This window comes from Haemorhous mexicanus, chromosome 14, assembly GCF_027477595.1.
Source record: "Haemorhous mexicanus isolate bHaeMex1 chromosome 14, bHaeMex1.pri, whole genome shotgun sequence".
Lineage (NCBI taxonomy): Eukaryota > Metazoa > Chordata > Aves > Passeriformes > Fringillidae > Haemorhous > Haemorhous mexicanus.
The window spans coordinates 3525563-3545224 of record NC_082354.1 but is presented as its reverse complement, the minus strand read 5'-3'; positions in this window follow the sequence as shown (position 1 = coordinate 3545224).

The window sequence follows — 19662 nt, the reverse complement described above, 5'->3', positions numbered from 1 at the left end:
TCTGTTTCGAATTTTTGGGTTGCTACTTCACGGCTTGGTAATGTTTTCCTCCATGCACCCTGGCATTCCCATTTGTGTCCTTCTTATTATTATTGTTTGTTATTATTAGTGGTCCTGTTGTTATTTCAGTGAATGCCTCACAGCTGCATTTTTCTCATCTTTAAATTGCAGTGCAACATTTTTAAACCCGTTACATTATCTCCCCTCCTGACTTGAATGAAGTATTTCCTTCAGAGCTTTCTTTAGAGCTCCATGTCTGAAAACACCCACGTGGCTCAGACCCCAAACCAAGCTGTGGATAAACAGTTCCTCTCAAACTGACCTTTGCTTGTACTTCAAGACAAGTAGAAACAATAAAGGACAAAGGAATTCTCATGGACTTGTAAACCATGGTGAGCCTTTGGTGTGGGCACAATGCATGGATTCATTCAAAATTCATAGCAGAACCCAAAAAATTTTGTTTCTTTTGCAAAGAGTCAAACTTTTTAAAGAGCTTCACAACCTGACTGCTTCACCATGTCAAATATTCTTGTAAATGAGTCCCATGTCATGTGAGCAAAGGGCTCTGAAATACTACTGATCCAAATTGCTGCTTTTCTCTCTCTTATTTTGGATGTTTTTGTCTTGTTGTGCACGTTAAAGGGATGTGAAGGGTTTCCTCTGGACTACTGTCAATTAAAAATAAATATTATTATTGATAGATGCACTAAGTTTGGAAAAGAGCTCAGTTGTCTCAGTGGGGGCATTAATCATTGTCAGAGGGGGTTCAGCACCTGCTGCTTTGGCTTGTGATCTTCCAGTGGGAGCAGTTGCTGCATTTCTGCCTTTGTGCAGCTCAGGGGAGCTTGCTCAGATGGGGTTAAAGATCTGGTACTGGCAGATCAGGCACATGTAGCTCATAGGTGAGGAGAAAAGGAAGGAAAATAGGAACAAGTGCAGGAATGGATGTAAGAGAAGTTAAAAGCTTCTCCTTGAGTTTGTAAGTATTTCTGTAGTTCACCAAAATCTAATTCACTATTTTCTTTTCCAGAAGCAGTAGGGGCAGAAGAGCCCTGAAAATGAGCTCCTGGGCCTTTAGGAAAAAGGAAATGTTTAAAAAGCAATAGACTAATGCCAGCAAAGTGCCAATGGCTGCAGATGGGTCTGAGCATCCCAGAGCTGCCACGAGGGACAGTGGGGAGCTGTTGGGGCTCTAAGTTAATGTGCTTGTGCACTGTCTCCAGTCACATGTGGCTGGATTTATTCCCTCTTTTTTAGTCATCAGAGTTCTGGGATCTCAAGAACTGAGATTTCACAGAAACAAAAAAACCTCAGTATAGAGGCTCACAGAAAATAATTTATTGCCACACTCCCAAGATGGTTTTATCAGCCCCTGGTTTGTTACTTGAAAGACAAACAGGAGTTTAAATATAGGACAGATATAAATTAATGTAGCAGAAAAGTGGCTTCACCTTCTTCTACTCATTAATTTGAAAATTCTTTTCTGTCACTGCCTGTTTTCCTTCTTGACACAGAAGTCACCCTGTTGACCTGCAGGAGATGCTGAGCCATGAGCAGAGGGCACATTTTACTGTCTGACAACAGAAAATCAATGAGGCAGCACTTCACTGAGGAAGCAGGATTGTGAGTGTGTCACAAGCATTGACAGGACTGCTCTGGCTCTGCAGCATCTGCTCTGGTCCTCTCCTGCACTAATGTTTTGCTGGTTTCACTGCAAGAGGTGATGGCCAGGTGTCCCCAGAAGCTCCTGGTGCCAGCCAGCTCCTCTGCCTCACAGCACAGCCAGCTCACCTCCGTGGGTCTTGTTCAGTGTGGGTCAGACTCCCTCCTTCCATTCTGCTCTCGTCTGGCAGCACTCCCAGCTCATCTTGCAGACCTGAGCAGCCTTCTCCTGGGAAATGCAGCATCTCCTCAGAGCCTGGGGTTATTTCTGAAGGATCTTTGCAGCTGCTGAAGGCACCAGAGGTGCAGAGCAGGGTTTAATTGCCCGTGCAGCAGCACCTCTCCAAGCACGTGCTCCAGACAGCCAAAGCCCCAGAAATTTGATGCTCTGTGTGAAGAACACAGTGTTCACCTGGTGCTGGCTGCCAAGACTTGAAGGATGGTTTTTGAGACCAGGGCAGCCTATAAACTCACACATTAGGCTGAGTCACTGTTCTGGCAGGATAGGTCTAATTTCTCTTTATATAAACTTATCTCCAAAGTACTTTATCATCCAGCAACTGCTCCAACACAACAGCCTCTGAATGGCTGAGCATTGCAGAAGCAATTATTTACATCAGGTGGGGGAAGTAACTCTGTGGTAGGTCTTCCAAAGAAATGAAGCAAACCCAGATATTTTATTTTTGTGCTTTGTTTTAGTACTCAACTCCCCTTTGGATGATTCAGATCTCTCAGTTTTCCACGCCAATTTGTCTTATCCTTCCCAAGAGCATTGGGTCAGCCCATGCAGCTTTTTATAAAGGCTCCATCTCTTCCACAAACACACACACACTGACACCACTCAGAGATGGCCCCTGGTAAACAAGAATGGTAATTGCTGGTAATTACAGGCAAGGAGGAGGAGGGAGGCACTTAAAAGAAACTGCAGACTTTGGAAGACAACAATTTGTAGCTGGATTAAGCTGGAATAAACCCAGGTCCCAGGAGTGAAAAAACAGCATTTCTAAGCCTAAAGCAACACTTGTCTGCCAGTTAGCTTGGAGTGTGCAGTGCCCAGTTGTAGTTCCAGGCTCTCTGGAAGCATTTAACAACCAAACATTGAGGGGACAGGAGCTTAACCCTTACATGCTGGAGGCCTGAGTTGTTTAGGGTTTTCTATCTGTATGTATGAGTCTAGGAGAGTGTTTAATAATTTTTTAACTTAAACATTAAAAAAGTTATTTTTCTGTAGTATCTCATGAGCATCACTTGCTTAAACAGCCACTTCAACAGTTAAAAGAATTAAGATGAAATTCTTGGATTTCACTGGAAGGGCATCCTGTCCCTATCCATCAAGGTCATGCTGCCAACAGTTTTGCCAGAGATTTTGTTCTGAAGAGTGATGGATGGGCAAATGTTTGGTAAAGTGTTTATTGGAGACTTTTCTAACTCCAAGAGCACATTGGCCACAATGCTTATCTTGACAGGCGTTGAGAGCAGCCATGCAGGACAGGTAAATTGTGATTTTGGGCTGTGAATGCTTTGCAGAACTTTTCTCTCCTGGAGTGTTGGTATTTCCAGACCTGAGGGGATTGTCAGAGGTCAGAGTTTCGAAGAAATTAATCCCTGTTTTGGACTATCCCAGAGTCTTTATGTCAAACAGCACAGACAGTTTGTAGCACATGGTTTGTGCACTTGGGTAGTTTTTCCTTTTCCCCCTTTGCTGGCTACGAATGCAAAGAGCAGATGCAAATCTGAGGTTCTACAGAAAAGTGCTCACAGGAAAAAAAATTGTCCTCACAAAACCTGGGCAAACTTTAAAGGGGGCTGGGAAATGATTGGCTTCATCAGCATAACTCACAACTGTTAGATAAATATACACAGCAGAAGCGTACTTGAAAATTATTTTTCTCTGCAGATCCCTGTGCAGAACTCCCTTGCAGGAGCTGATGCCATCAGGGATTCTGGAAGGAAAATCCCCTGTTCAAGGCTGGGTTTTAGCAGAGTGCTTCAGAGGTGAACTACAGGACAAGGGCATGCAGGGTGTGAAGGGGAAGATGGTGTGGGGTCCATCAGGATCTTTTTTAGGTGGCTTTGATGCTACAGAAGATATTCATAGAACATCTTCAGGTTCTACTTGTAATCTCCTAGAGCATTCTTTAGGGCATGCAAACAGATTAAATGCTTGGCAGTCTTTATATAATCATTTATCTATGTGGAGTATTCAGTGTCTTTTTAAGTATTCACTTTCTAAGAAAACACACGCAGCAGAAGAAATAAATTCAGGCTTAATGTATTTTGGGTTGTTTTTCAGTTGTTGCAATTACATTTTCTGAAGTTTTCCTTTAAAAATGCCAAGCAGATTAGTCCAGCTAGCTGCTTTCCCAGCCTAGCAGCCTCTTGCAGGGTTAAAAAAGCAACAATTGCTAGATCTTTTAATTTCTGGGCCTCTCTGAACGTGCTGCCTGTTAACCCCTGAGGACTGCTGAAGCATTTGTGCTCTGCAGGCTCGTGGCCAAGCTTAGCATGCCACAGATGAAGTAATGCCATACCTGTCCATCTGTTTGGCCTATTGCTTTACAATATTTGGAATAAAAGTTGAATTTCATCTCATTTTCTCTGACATTGTTTAGAAATAGACCATTCTGACGTGTCAGAATGAAATGCAAATCACCCCTTTAGCAAACCAAAGTGTGATTTCTGACTGATATTTTGCAAGCCCTGACTGTTATGATTGCTACCCAGTTGTATATCCTCCCCTTCCTCCAGCAGAAAATGTAATGGAAAACGTAACCCTGACAATTACATACAGATGGCACCATCCCATGATTTCAGCTCTGTGTGGTGGCTTAGATTTCTGTGCTACAACTGGTGTAAATTAAATTGTAGTCATCTCCTGCACATGGATTATATTGTATCTGCAGCAGCAGGGAGAGCTGCACATCTGCTGGGTGAGAGGCTGTGCTGGCAATATTCAGTTTATTTGCTGGGGACACATTGCAAGTACCAGTGAGGGCCCAGGAATCCAGCTGAATTTGCTGGAGAAATGTGTGGGATCACCCCAGGCAGGATTTATCATCTCTGTGCTGTGACAGAGCAGGCTGGGCTGTCACTTTTTCTTCATCTTCTCCCATGCTGGGAACAGCAGCCTTTTCCAGTTGGGGTTATGGGATCTCTTATGGGATCATTGTGTTCAGGGGGAGAGAGGTTGGGTTTGTCAAAGCAGAGGAGGGCAGGGAGGGAAATGAGAGTCTGCACCCTGCCCACCCTTGAAAATCAGTTCTCTCTCTTTTTCTGCCTCTCAAATGCTTCATTCTCCTTTGAAAAAGAACCAGAGTGAGGAAGGCTCTGGTGTCCCTGAGCCACACGGGGTCCAGCTCAGCTCCAGTGACAGCCACCACGGCCAGCACTGCACTGCAGCCACTTGTGCAGTCATGCAGCCTCAGGAGACTTGGTCTTCAGCTGAACTGGGTGAGAACACCTTTTAGAGGCAGGATGAAATGACTTTGGGGCTCGTCAGAAGAGCCAAAACATCAGCAGCAGAGCTTTATCCACCCGTGTTCCCAGGGCTCTTGCTGTAGGGATTTGGCTAATTAAAATGACTTTTACCTACATTTTCCTTTACTGCTTCAGGTGGTTACAGGAGCCTTCATTTCATGTCCCCAGCTATTCTAATGTGTAAACCAGATGCTCTGTTCCACTCCAAAGTGGCAGCATTTCAACAGTGGATCAAATGATCCTCCTGCATAAGATCTGTTACTGGCTTGTGCCTTCGAAGATTGTGGCAAGAATTTTAATGAAAAGTCTAAGAATAGCATGAAATTTTAAGATTATAAGTCTTTGTGCAGTATGAAGTGCTGGTTTGATTTGATTTTACCTTCTTTCCATTCCATGGGTATGTGTGTGTTTATGTGCGTGTATATATCTCAATAAATTAAATTAGGAGCTCTTTCTAAAAGACCAGGCTGTGTGATTCATGCAGGAGAAAAGGGACAATACCAAATATGTGAGTTGTTACTGTAAGATTGTGAGCCCAGTCTTATTCCCAGGGAAATTGGTTTAAAGCAAGGCCTACATCCTTAATGTTTTCTACAGAAAAGCCTGAGACAGTAACCTTAGGAGAATGAAATGTGAAACCCCCGGGGCAATTTAAGTAGGGCCACAGTTGAAAAGCAGCAAGAACAGGTTCCCTTTGTACTTGTCTGAGCTGCACTTGGCATCCCTTGGGGCAAATTGGGAGAATTTCAGCCTTCAGTGTCCACACAATCCCTCATTTTTCAGGAGGGAGGCTGTTACAGAGGAATGCTCTCTGTTCTTGTGAGCCTGCACTGGAAGGTGATCACAGATTAAAGCAGAGGCTTTTGATTAAATGATGAGGCTACTTTAGTGATTAAACACACACAAAAAGGTATTTTGGAGGGTGCCTTCTGCAGGGCTTGGGTGGGAGCTGAAGTAGAATGCTCAGTGATGGTTTTGGTGGTTGGGAAGGTGCACAGCTTGGGAGGGGAAATTACAGTTTCAGGTTGATGCCAGTATTCATCTGTAAGTGGATCCCTGTTTATTTTTGTTTCCTGAGATGCTGTCACAGGCATGTATTGTATTTACCTTTCTACTGCAGACACACTGCTGTGTCACTCATCACAGATAAAAGGCTCCAGTGTCCTCAGGTAATTACAGAAGTTTTATTAGCTGTGATGAAACAATGATAAAAGGTATCAGGCCTTTGATTCCATCTTTTGGAAGGGAGCCTATTTTTTTGTCCACATTTTCCTTTTATTGGAGCAATTTTTAAAGGACTGGTAATTTTTTAGGAGTCAAGCTACCCATTTCCATGAAGCTTTTACCCACATTCTCAAGGCATTGACTTCTGTAATCACCATAATTAGCAGTGCACACAGCCCCACTGTTGCAGAATGATTCATTAGTGGGACTGCACTGAAATCTCCAACCCAGTAATGTCAGTGCACAGAACCACAGAGGTTTTGTGCACCAGGACAGGAACTCTGGCTTATGTGGAGCTCTGCTCTGGTTTGTGTGTGCAATCCCAGCTCTGTGGAACTCCTATAAAATCGTGGAAAAAGGCTGTTCTGCTAACATTTGTTTCTATGTATTTTGCTGAGTTGCTATGCTTGCATTTTTTAGTGTTTACAGGCTGCAGGGATGTAAAAGGCACAATGTTATGGGGGAAAGGGCAGGGCTTGCTTCAAATTATCATTGAAAGAAAGAAAAAAACGCAGAGAAATGTCAGGAGATCTTTATGAACATGTTTCTGCGGGAACTGGAAAAGAGACCAAGCCACAAAACTGGGAACTAGATCCAGATTCCATATCCTTCAGCCTCACCCCTAAGGGGATGAGAAATTCAGAGCTGAAATACCACAAGTTTGGATGAAGTTTCTTGACTTCAACTCCTCTCTCCACAGCCTGGTTACACTGATAACCTCCTCAGAAATGTCAGTGGAGCAACACCTCTATCTGGTTGTTGTATCTGAGCAGAACAAGAGGGTTTGCAGTCAGATTAGGCATAAATGTGATTTCTTCCTATTTTTTTCCATGACATGAATGCATTGTTTGAAACAAGCAGTTAGGCTAAATATTACTGAGTTGCCTACAAAAATATTGTGAGATGTTTTCTGCTTTTAAATTCAAACTTTAAAAAAAAAAAAATCATTGAACTTGTTTACACTCTGGCCCTTTAACCACTAAAACATAAATTAGTGGTTGTAAAAGATGGGCAAACATGTCAGCTTTTGGACTGAAAGTTAGAGGGTTTTTAAATCTGAAAAACAAATTTGGTTTCAAGCCAAACCAACCCACAAGCCAATACCAGAAGCTGCATTTAACAAAATAACCCAGCCTTTTCTCTCAACTATTTAGACAAATGAATATTTATGTCAGAAATTTGTGATACTGCTTTTTATTTCTAAATATCTCGATGACATTAAGTGAGAACTAGTTGTAACATGTCTTTGGGTACCACAGAATTTTCCCTTCCTGCATAGCAACATTTAAGACAAAGCAAAAAATCTTCCTGTGAATTTTAAGATTCACATTAGTGTTGTTCTAATAATTAAATGAAAGTGGGGTTTGGTGTCTCGGGTTGGCAAGAAGAGATCAGAGGATGTGCTGGTGCCAGAGGTTCATGACCTAGCTCCAGGTACCTGCTGGGATCCCCCAGGTGTGATTCAAGCACAGAGATTGATGCATTTTGTCCTTCAGTGTTGTACAGAAAATGGTCTGTCCCCGAGCCTTTGCTATTCTGCTGCCTTACCCCAGCTGAGACTTTTAGGAGCTTTAGTGGAGCATTTAATTTGTTATGTAAAACTCTGCTAATTATCTTCACAGGCAGAATGTTCTCCTTCCCATTTTCTCTCCTCTGGCTGAATTCCTCTGATAAAATAGAAATGAAACTGTTCAATGATGGGAAGGAGGAAGCACATTTCTTACTAAGGGTAGCCAAGGCATAAAAGATGAGATAAAGAGACTCAGGAACAAGAATACATCACATCAGCCTGATCCTGGCTGCCTGCCTTGAGCCTTTTATCCTCTATCTCAGTGGTACCTGCTTGTCAGAAGTTCTGTATCATTGATCTGCTGCCAGGTCAGCTATGACAAAAGAGAGTTTGCTTTCTGTAAGGACAAAATAACAGCTGAACAGGCAAAACGACATCTTCTTGGAGGGGAAATTATAGAATTATAATTATAGAATTATTGTAGAATATTTTAATCAGAATTACATGTGGCACCAGTTCAGCTGGTTCAGCCATACCTGCTCATTAGAACTGGCCATACCTGGGCAGTATAATTGGCTCTCAATAACAATCATGTGTTTACAACTAATCCTCGTTCAATACCTTGACTTAGGTCAATTAGTTTATTGGTTTGGACTAGGAATATTCTAACCTTTGAGTAGAAGTCTCATTTCTTGCACTGTTTTACTCTGTTCACATGTTGCAATTCATTTTAAAAGACATCTGGTAGATAAGGGTGGTATTTAGGCAAATTTAATCTGATCTGAGTTCTGCAGATCTACCTTGTCTTCACCTGTGGCTCTCTGGCCATTACACCAGAGCAGCAGCAACTGAGCTCTGAAACATGTGAAGATGATAATTACCTTCAGCCTCTCTCCATAGGTTCTGTCTTTTGACAGGACTCCCACCTATGTTGTCCCACTAATGTCCAAAACGCTGCCCTAGTAATGACAATTACCTGGATTTGTAAGGGGCTTTTTGGTTTTTTGGGCAGTCTGCCCCGGGTTTGTGCTCTGCTCTGCCCAGGAAGGGGCTGTGGGAGCCCAGGGCACCGGGCAGGAGGCGGCTGCAGGAGGAGGAAGGTGCTGGAGGAGGTCAGGAGGAGCCGGGGTTGCCCCTCCCAGCCCAGCCAAGAGCCAGGGCTGGTTGGTGGGGCACAGGAAGGGAACGGGCTGAAGGTGTTTGGAGACTTAAATCATCACAGCTGCCTTTTTCCACCCGGTTTTGTTCTGCCTCCTCTGAATTCCGACACCTACACAGTGCTCTGTCTTTTCAAAACAATGTTGGAGTTCCTGACATTGAACTCTGCAAACAAGTGTGTTCTCAATTAAGGGAAGAACTTCTCCTGCCCCCCCTGCTCCATCCCAGCCTTGGCTCAGATGTGCCGGCCTCCAGAGGAATCACAGCAGCACATTTTTCACAAGGTTTCCCCCTCCCAAAATCCCATCGAATGGCTGTTTCTTATAAACCAATGGAGATAATTTCATGGCTTTCCCCTTTCATGGCCACCCACCTCCTCTTCCCAGCTAGCTTTGATATAAAAAGACAAATCTTTTCCCGTTCACATCAAAAGCAGGAGGGTCGCCCTGTGTCACCTACCCTGGGATTTTGACTCAAGCTTTTGGAAAAAAATTAATGGAAAGAGCAACTTGGTTGTAACTCCACCACAGTGTGTGTCACTGAGAGCTTTCAGGGTCATTGACAGATCAGTTTCATAGACCAAACAGATAAATAGGCACAAGTTATTCTTTATTATTATTGTTCATAATTTGTTCATGCCATAAGTGTGCTGAGAGCACTGCAGGGATACCAGCCCTTCCTTGGGGAATGCAGGGTCCAAGTTGGACATATGTTTTGTATATTTTCAGTGTGTATTCAGGCACCTCCAGCACTGGATAGGCACTTTTAAAAACAAATTTGAAGTAATAACAATAACATGCTGAGTGATAACAACAGGCATGAGGGTGAGAGGAGGACGAGGGTTACAAAAATAAAGATCATGTGAATTGTTTGCTTTATGTCACACATGAGGCTTGGGATCTCTCTGTTTTTCTTTTTCTTTGAATGCTTTTGTCATTCCTTTCTCTTTGGCAAGAAAAGCTGACAGACTTCAGAGGCAGAGGAATTGCTGCTGGAGAGAAGGAGCAACGAGGCAGAGGAAAGGGGCTGCTCCTGCTGATACCTGAGAAACCTCTGGCCTTGCTACAGGCTGAGGGCTGACAAAGAGAAGGGGAATAAAATCTGAACACAGTTTCTACCATCTCTGGTGTATGAGGGCGTCCCTAGCACGAGGCTTAACACTGATTTTTGGAGGGTTAAAACTAGAAATACCTTTCTTCTTTCTGATTCCAGCAGCCTCTAACAACAGTGAAAGTTTGTGAAAGCAAGAGAAAAACTGAGTGAAGTTCCCAGGACTCAGCACTGATAGTTCAGTGCTCATTCCCAGCACATTTACCTGGTTCTACACATACCTGGTGCCTTTCCCTGAATCTGCTCAGTGCTTGGAGCAATCCCTGCATGCGGTGGATGTTTCTAAGACACCTTTAGCCCCAGACAAGTGCTGGACACTCGGCTCTTCTGAATGGTTTAATCTTTCTCAGATCCATCCTTGAGCATCCTTCCTGGTGCATGATACCAGGACCTCTGGGTAAACCCCTTGTTGTTGCTGTTTGCTCCTGTGGGGTCTCTGAAGAGGCTCTGAAGAGCTGTTTACACACTGGAGGATCTCCTGAGGAGCACAGGCAAGTCTCAGCTCCACAACACCCTCCCTGCCCCGGGCAGAGGGGACAGCCCAGCCCCAGCACAGATCTGTGTTTACATCTGCCCTGCTTGCTGGGCCAGCCCTTGGACAGAACCAGGAGTCATTTGGACTCATGGTGGGGGTCACTGGCTCTTACTTTGTCTCAAAGAGTGGGGTGTAAATTTACTTTCTTTGACAAGGCTGTCATTACACAAATGCCTTTTTGCCTGTGCCTTGCATCCTGCAAATCCCTTCTATTTCAGCACGCTCCCACCGCCGCATTCCCAGTGCCAAGGTCTGTGCCTGCCAGGAGATGTGGGCTATTTGTGCTTTTGTTTCCAGTTAAGTCTACTTTCTTTCCTCATCAGTGCTTGAGAAATGCTGTGGCCTGTAGAGATAGAACGCATTTCTGCATTTTCTCCATTGTGTGAAGGAGTTAGCTGCTAACAAAGCCAATTTCTTTATCAGATGCTGTTTGCAAAAATATTTGTAACACATGCTGGAACTAATTTTTTTATCAGTTATTTGCTTCATGTGGGGATTACGATGGGCTGTGCTTCATCTGATAACTTTTGCAGTTTATTAGATGTGAATTTACTAGCTGTGAACAGTTGAATAATATAAAACTCACAGAAGAAACAAGCTGCACCATCACTGGTGTAACGATCTCTCTTAAATTAGCTCTGGCCGAAGTTCATATTTCACAATCCACTAAATAGCTTTCTTATGGATCATAAGATGAAGATACTCTGAGTGAGGCAACTGAGTTTGTAATAGCTTTGGTATAAGGTGAACACTTTCTAACAGATCATGACATTATCAAAGTGCTATTTGAAATTGACTCCATATGCTGCAGCAATGCTGTGTGATTTCACCCAGAATTTCATTTTCAAATGTTTTCCATTCAAGTTCACTGAGGGTAAATTGGAAACACTTGGGTATATCCCACTTGTGGACCTGTTAAGTCCCACTTAATTTTAACATGTGGATGTGCAGAGAGAGAGGAAGGAGAGGGGAGCTGTAGGATGGGGTGAGCAGGAATGACTCTATCTACTGATGCCTTTGGAAAATCTGAACAGCGTGGGTTGGGTAGGGGTTGCACAAGCACTGCTGTACACCCCCCCCCTCACCAGGGCATGACTTGTGTGAAGGATGGGATTTTGTTCTGGAGGGGGTGAGAGTCAGCCTTTGGCTCTGCCTGCTGCAGTTGGAGCAGGCACCAAGGAAGAGCCAAGGTAGAGCTGCACTGGAGCTGTGCTGTGGATGGCAGGCTTTGGACTGGCTGCAAACCTTCCCTGACAGAGCAGGATCTGCTCAGGGTGCTCTGAACCTGCCCTGCCAGAGCAGGATCTGCTCAGGATGCTCTGAACCTGCCCTGCCACAGCAGGATCTGCTCAGGATGCTCTGAACCTGCCCTGCCACAGCAGGATCTGCTCAGGATGCACTGAACCTGCCCTGCCAGAGCAGGATCTGCTCAGGATGCACTGAATCTGCCCTGCCAGAGCAGGATCTGCTCAGGATGCTTTGGGAATGGGGCTGGTAGTTGCTCACTCTGCTTTGTCAGACTCTGCAAGGCAAACGTGGTGATCTCAGTATAGTTTTTTTGGTGATTGTTGGGTAACAGATGCATCATTGGGTTTAAATTATTTCCTTTCTTTAGAGGAAACTGTATGAGGGACTTTCTTTTGCAAAAAAGGATTCAAGTCTCTTATTTCATCAACGAGAGGAGCTGAGGAAGGGACCAAACTGCTTCAGTGGCCACTGGCTACAATGAGCTTTGTTACACTTGTAGGCTAATGGCATTCCTTATGTGAACATTCTCCATCTGCTGCCAGGAATGGGTATAAAAAATGGGATTTGGTAGCAGTGCTAGAGTCTTTTTAGCTATTTGTATAAGATATTATAAAGTACTTTAATTTGGATCCCTGGGGCTGGACTCGATGATCCTTGTGGGTCCCTTCCAATTCAGGATGCTATGGATCATGATAATTAATTCAATTTAACAGGTTATTTGGAATAATGCCTGAAGGGGAAAAGTGCAATTTTCTCAGTGCTAGTTCAGTTCTGCATTTACATTTATCTGTGATATTTAATTATGGGCAGAAACACTGACTGTTATTTGCATTAAGTATCTCGGTACCCGTCTGGTCCTATTAAATGTATTCAATTTTTCTGGTGCTGATAGTTGTTTTTGTAGATTAACCACATTCTCTAAACGTGTGGGTTTTTATCACACTATTTCTAGCAGGTTTTCAGTGCCAGACAGGACATCTTTCCCCTAAGGGGAAAATGCAGAAGAGAGCTAACTGGGAGATGGGATACAACAGCTATCACAGCTCCACCACATCACCCAGCAGAAACCACGGCAGGGGAGGTGATTGCACAGCTTATCCATGGCTGGAAGGGTATGGTTCTCATTTGGAAACTGCTATTCATCTCAAATCTCCAATTCTTCTGCCCTCAGCATGAGTGTTTCTGAGTTTTGCAGCAGAGCCTGGAGTGGAGCCGCACACGTGCGCACCTTTACATCTGGTGTTTTATGGATCGTTTGGAGGAGCTGTTACTAAGCAGCAGCTATATCAGGGCTTCATTTTATAAAGAGGAAGGGCTGTGTTACTCATTTTGTTTCCAAAAAATTCATTTGTTTTGCATTCCCAGTAGGTACTTTTATTCTCCCAGAAAGGTCAAGCAGAAACATTGATGTAAGTCCTGTTTATGGCAATTTTGTTAGATTTCCAGCAACTGCAATGGAACATATTTATAACAAGTGTGTTTCTCTCTAGGGTGATACCATTAGTCAAAATATGCTTTCTCATATTTCCTCTACATAAACACAAATATGTTTTAAGATTCAAACTCACTGGTCTTGAGGATTCCCACAGCCACATCTTATTAGAGGTTCAGAAGGCTGCACTAGCCGTGGTTTCAACATGGGATGAAAAAGTTTTGTTAGGAGAAAGAACTTCAACCAGACTAGAAAGGTAAAAAACAGGATAATATTCCATGTGTGGGCTGTGGTCCTGAACAACACAACAAGCCTGAGAAGTCCAGTGCTTTAAACATACAAGTTGTGATTTGATGTGCTGAGGATCCAGGTCTGAGCTGGATTTGTGCCGTTTCTATAGCAGTCAGCATCTCCCAAACTTCCACTCAGTGTGCTCAGGATCCAGCTGTGATCTGTGGTGCAGTGCAGCCACGGCCTCTGTTCTCCCCAGGTATCCCAAAATATGTGGGGTCCTAGCAGAAAGTGTGAGGAAGCGAACTGTGCCCTGCCACAAATGTCAGGAACAGACTTGACAAGTAAAACTGATGGCTGGGAAGGAGATCAGGGGTTGAGAAGATCAGAAGTTGGGACTGATATAACTATGGGGATAAAATAAGTTCTGTATCTCCACTTCCATCTCATTTCTTCCCTCACAGGGCTTCTCTTTGAACAACCCTAGTGTTAATCTGGAAAGGGTCCAGACAAAGAGGTAAAAATCAGTTGAGCTGAAATGACATTTTAGATTTCAATGTAATAATGAACTGGCCACGAATTAATTATTGAAAGCAAAGCCTTCTGTGATGCCTTAGGAGGATGTGTCTGCAGTGTGTGTCAGCTCCATTCCTCCATGTACATCTCAGTCTTAACAGAGCTGGGTACAGACACAAAAACTGATTTTATAGGAATTTTAGAATTCTGGTACCTTGAACTCTACATTTAAATGCAAATCTCACTGATGTACGTGGAACAAAAGTGAATAAAACTGGAAAGTGCAAAACCTCTTTTTTCCCTGCTCCTCCTGCTCCAGTTGAAGAGCAGCTGTTTGAAATGCAGAGGCCCCCCTTCCTGGGGTCTACCAGCACATGCATTAACTATTTTTTGGCAGCAATATCTCCAGCTGATCTCCACGTCCTAGGACCTCAGTGAGTTGAAGCAGAATTTCAGGCCCAAGTTCCAAGGAACAGCATTAAGGGCGTTGTTATGTATCGCTGTGTTAAAAACACTAACTCCAATTCAGCAGGAAAAAAGCTGGCAGAGCCCTGCCTCCTCTGCTCTGCCAATATTTATGAGCACTCTGGGGGCTCATCGGCGCTGCGAGGGAAGAGCGAAGCGAGTGCTTAGATTATGTTCTGAATATTTGGGGCCAAAACTTGTTTTTTTCACACAGCATTTCAAGAAAATTATTTTGTTTTTCCCACAGATTAGAATGGACAATTGACAATAAATTGCATTTTTCTCAGGGTCATCAGCCATCCTTCCCAACACCCATCACATCCCTTGCAGTCACAGTTTAGAGGAGCTGGAGCTCGTGTAAGGCAAGAGAAAAGGGATGTGGGCTGTCAAAGCTGGGTTTGACCAGCAGCAGCCACTGCACTATTATTATATCTTTTTGTACATTGAAGGCTAAAAGTGACAATGTCAGGTATTTGAAAGTGTCCTAGTTTTGTGTGAGATGGATTTATTGGAGATACATTACAATGAGAACAAAACATTCATTGCTGATGGACCCAGTTGTATCACAGTGAATAGAATTTGCTGAAGCTAAGACAGACCCCATGGCAGCTCAGAAGAGAGAAATCATGTGCTAGGAATAGAGAACAATTTAAATTACACAATACTCACCAAATCTTCTTTAGTATCTCATTAAAGGAATAAGAACTGGGGGAAAAAAGTGGTGGAGAAACAGAGTTGAAGAATTAAATAATGGTTTGGGAATCACTTTCTGTGCAACCAACTTTCTGACAGCTAAAAATAAGTTTAGAAATAAAGCCATGTGGATATCGTGGTCTTTTCTTCTGACTGCTTAAGTTGCACCTCATCAATTGTGGATTTCTCTTCCCCAAAGTCTCTATCAGACAATGAAAGCATAGGAAATATATTGGAACTGAAGACAAAATAATAATGAAGAAAATGGATGTTACCTCTAAAATGTAGTAAAATTCATCCATTGGAATATTATGGACAGAGCAATGTAGAGTCTGCTAAGTACAGTTGAGAAGACAGATTCTGAGATGATTCCATCAGAAAATGTTTCCCAGTGTGCACCACAACCATGCTGGGGTCTGTCACTGCTGGGGCGGTTGGACACTGTGAAAAGAAAAACAGAGGGGAAGATTGTCATGATTGACAAGAGATTAAAGGATTAAACAGTAATAACTTGGATAAATGACAATTAAGGATGAGAAAATTTTCTGAAAGTAATTGAAGTTGAGCTCCGGAGAGCAAGTAGAACTGCTCAGGGTTTTTCATGGAGCCGCAGGTGGAAACTGAGAAAAAGAACTTGGTAAAACTGAGAGTAAACACTCAACTTTGGGGCAGTTGTTCTGGTTAAGGTGGTACGAGCTCCATCACCAAGTCCTTTTTATTTCACTGTTATAAATCTTTTTATGCTGTGGGGGATGATGTGTTACTGTCAGATGTGCAAACTAAATCTAACATTCTTAATAGATATTAATTGTCTTCTGTGTGTCCTTGCTGCTCGGAGAGGGCAGCAGAGGAAAAAGGTCATGGGATTAACAATTCATCAGCTATAATTTGTTTCTCTTTAGGAATATATCTTACACATGTAGTAGTAGATTCTTGTGGTCTTTTCCATATGTTTTCTGAGTCAGGAGTTAATATATTATAAATGAAAGCACTAAAAAATTGTTCACAGGACCAGCTAAACTTTTGTATATCTTGGATTCATAGCTTTAGACAGGCAAATATTTGAATAGATCTTTTTTCCAAAAAATCAACAATTCCAGTATCCTAGCAACAGTTCCATAGTTGATTACAAATATCAGACTTCCCAGGGTATTGTGGAATTCATTCTAGCCATCCAATTTAATTAATTCTCTCTTCCAACTGATCACCAGACTGACACAGGTTCTGTAGCTTGGAAGAAACATCAGATGTGAATGAGAGTGGAGCATCCTCCAGGAGATGGCCATGGATCTGTGAAAAAAGGAGTAAGAAAATCCACTGCCAGTAGTGATGGCATTGATTTTAAAAAGGTGCCTGAAGTCAAAGCTTATTTCTCTTTCCTGCTAGTAGAGGAGTAGCAGGATGTTTGGGAGATTTCTGCAGCACTTATCACTGTACTGAAGGAATGGACACAGCTCCTCCAGGGGAGACTGTGCTTGGGAAACACAAAACCTGAGAAATCAGCTCAGAAGGTTCAGTTTGTGTTTTACTTTCAGAGGCTGAAGAGCAGTGAACTGCTGGAGTCACACCAGCTCTGTCCCATGGGGCATGGAGGGTGTTATCAGTGTGAAACCCTTTAAAGCAAAAAGAAAACTCCAGTAAGTTAAGGCAAAATTACATTAATAGAAAAAGCAGTTGCTTTTTCCATATGAGTGGTTCTGTAGGCAAGAGAACTTGAGTCAAATGCTGAAAATGCCTCCCTTGGTTCATTAAGGATGCCTCCTCGGGAGTTCTGTGCCAGGGCCTCATCAGCAGGACCATGGGGTTGGATTTCTGGTGTCTTGATCCTGTGCAGGCTCTTCCTCAGGCTCTGCCTGGCAAACCCAGTTCTCTGCTGCTCTGCCTAGGGCTTGAGCTTTCAGCCACAGGGTGCAGGTTCTCCTCACTGAAATTCATTCAGCTTTCATTATTTTGCAAAGGACAGTCCTGCAAGGACCACAAGTGGGGTTTTCAAGTGTTTACCTTGAGTAGAAACTCAAAGCCACGTTGTTCTCCCGATTTCCTTGAGATTTTTCCTCCTTCATTGCCTGGGGGATAAAACCAGTAATTTGAAATTTGCATCCATATTATCTGCTGCCTTCCCCATCCATATGCACTGTCTCCAAGAGCCCAGGGCAAAGATGCCATTATGCTCAGTCACTGCCCAGCCAGGTGCAGTCAGGAGATCTAACAATGTTAATAAAAGGGTTGATGAAGAACAAAAAATAAACAAACCTGCTATTGTGCCTGTAAGAATTGCTGCTACCAGGAAATTAAAAAATTACACGTGGCATATGCTGCCTGGCTACACTCAGCACTGCTATTCAACTCCAAACTTGTGGCCACCAGGTACACAGAAAACCAAGATTTCAAGTTTTACAAAAAAAAAATATCAATTTACAAAACATGGTGAGGTTACAAAATTGTCTTTTTCTTCTCTGAATCTCTGAGACTGCATATTTATTTTTATGGCTTAAAACACAACTCTAAGAAATCACATTACTGTGTACATCTCATTCTTGAAAGATGGCCTAGACTTAAATCAAAAAAATGTTTTGCTGAAGCTTCACCACACTCAGAGGACTACAAGCTCCACAGTGTGTTATTTTAAAAGATAAGGAAATAATGAATTGGCTGGTAATGTGTTTATCTGCTTTCAAAAGTCAGTAATGTGAGGGGAAAAGGATATCAGAGAGTGTTTGAAAAAGACACAGATTTAAAATAACTAATTATAGAAGGCAGCTATTTCAGAAAGCAGACACTGGGTATCCTGCTGTAGTGCTCACAGACATGGAAGGATGGGATCCATGGAGGTGCTGAGTCAAAGACCAGATTTCTGTCACATTTATTCCATCAGACACTGCTCCCACTTCTGTGGGACCAAAGTCAGGGTTTGCAGCCCTGCAGGTTTTGTAGGGGCCTGAGCTGGTGGGGCCCTGGGAATTGGGAAATGCTCCTGCTTTTTTTGGAGAGCTGCACTGATTGAAACCACTGGAAAGCAGCATTTTCTCTTGTGTTCCCCTCGTGGGTTTTTCTCTGCACAAACATTTCAGGGATGGGGGTGGTGTAGCCCAGAGAAGCAGCAGCACACACTCACCTGGGACTGGTGGGACTCAACAACCTTAAAGGTCTTCCCCAACCTAAAATCTGTGATTCCAAGACTGTTTTACCCACTGCAGCAACTCAGGATTTGTCCCAGCATTCATCCCATCCCTTTCCTTGAGGGAGTCAAGTGGGATAAGGACACCTTTGGCTGAAAAGACAGAGATTTAAGACATCACAGAGGAACCTCCCTGGATGTAGTTTCTCTCCATAGCTCTCCTTCTCTAAGGGCACTGTGTGAGGAAGGCCTTTTTTCTTCACAGAGTCGAGGGGAAAAGACCCCTCTATCAGGTCGGTGGAGTCAGTCAGTGCCAGCTACTGTGCTTAATCCAATGTCAAATAGCAAATGGCTGTGAGAAAAATTGGGGATTCACTTGGTCATCCCAGGAGAAGAGGAGGGATGAGTAAGACAGGTTGGCTGCAGGTCTGTAGAATGATATTTGTGCTAATGTTTTGTTTTTAAAAGGTATGAAAAGATATATATCTGCTGTCTTATAAAAGGATGTTATCTAGGGTGCAAAATGTAGAATTTAGAAAAAAGGAAATGCCAGGTTTTTGGTATTTCTTGGCAATTTTTACCTAAATCTACTGTATAAGTGCATTTGATCAGACATGAATATTTGTGGAGTCTGTGAAGACAATAGCTGTGGGGAAATATTTCAGTCGATATTTGGGCACGATGTGACAAAACAAGATTATGGCTTTTCATCCCCAGATTTGTCTTTCTGAGACTCTGCTGTCCCTGAGGAGACCGAGCAGCTCTGGAGATGGATGGAGCCTGACGTGGATTGGGATTGTGTGGACTCCAGCACCCTCTAATGGTGCCAGCACTCGCTCCCTGTGCGTCCCTAAATCCTTACAAATCCTTTCAAACTGTGTAATAATGAGAACAATTCTGCTGCAAATGGCCAATTTTTCACTCGGTGGCAATTAACAGTTTTGTGCTATTTTAAACAGCTTTAATTGCAATCTGTGCTGTCAGACCCAGTTGCACACTCCATATATCCTGCCTGTATTTCCACGTTAAATTAGGATAAAATGTTCCAGTGGGGGATGGGACAAATGAGGAATCAGAGTGAGCAGATGCAGGTGATGACTCAGAGCAAACAACACCCCGTGTGCAGCTTGGCAGGGCTGGTACTGCTGGGTAAGACAAAAAAATCTGAGAAACCTGAAGGGGAAAAGTCAATCCACTTTGGTTTAATATTAATGGGAAGATAATTGTCAAATCTAACTTTTGTCTGAGAGCTGAAGAGAAGTCTTAAAACTGAATGTTCAAAC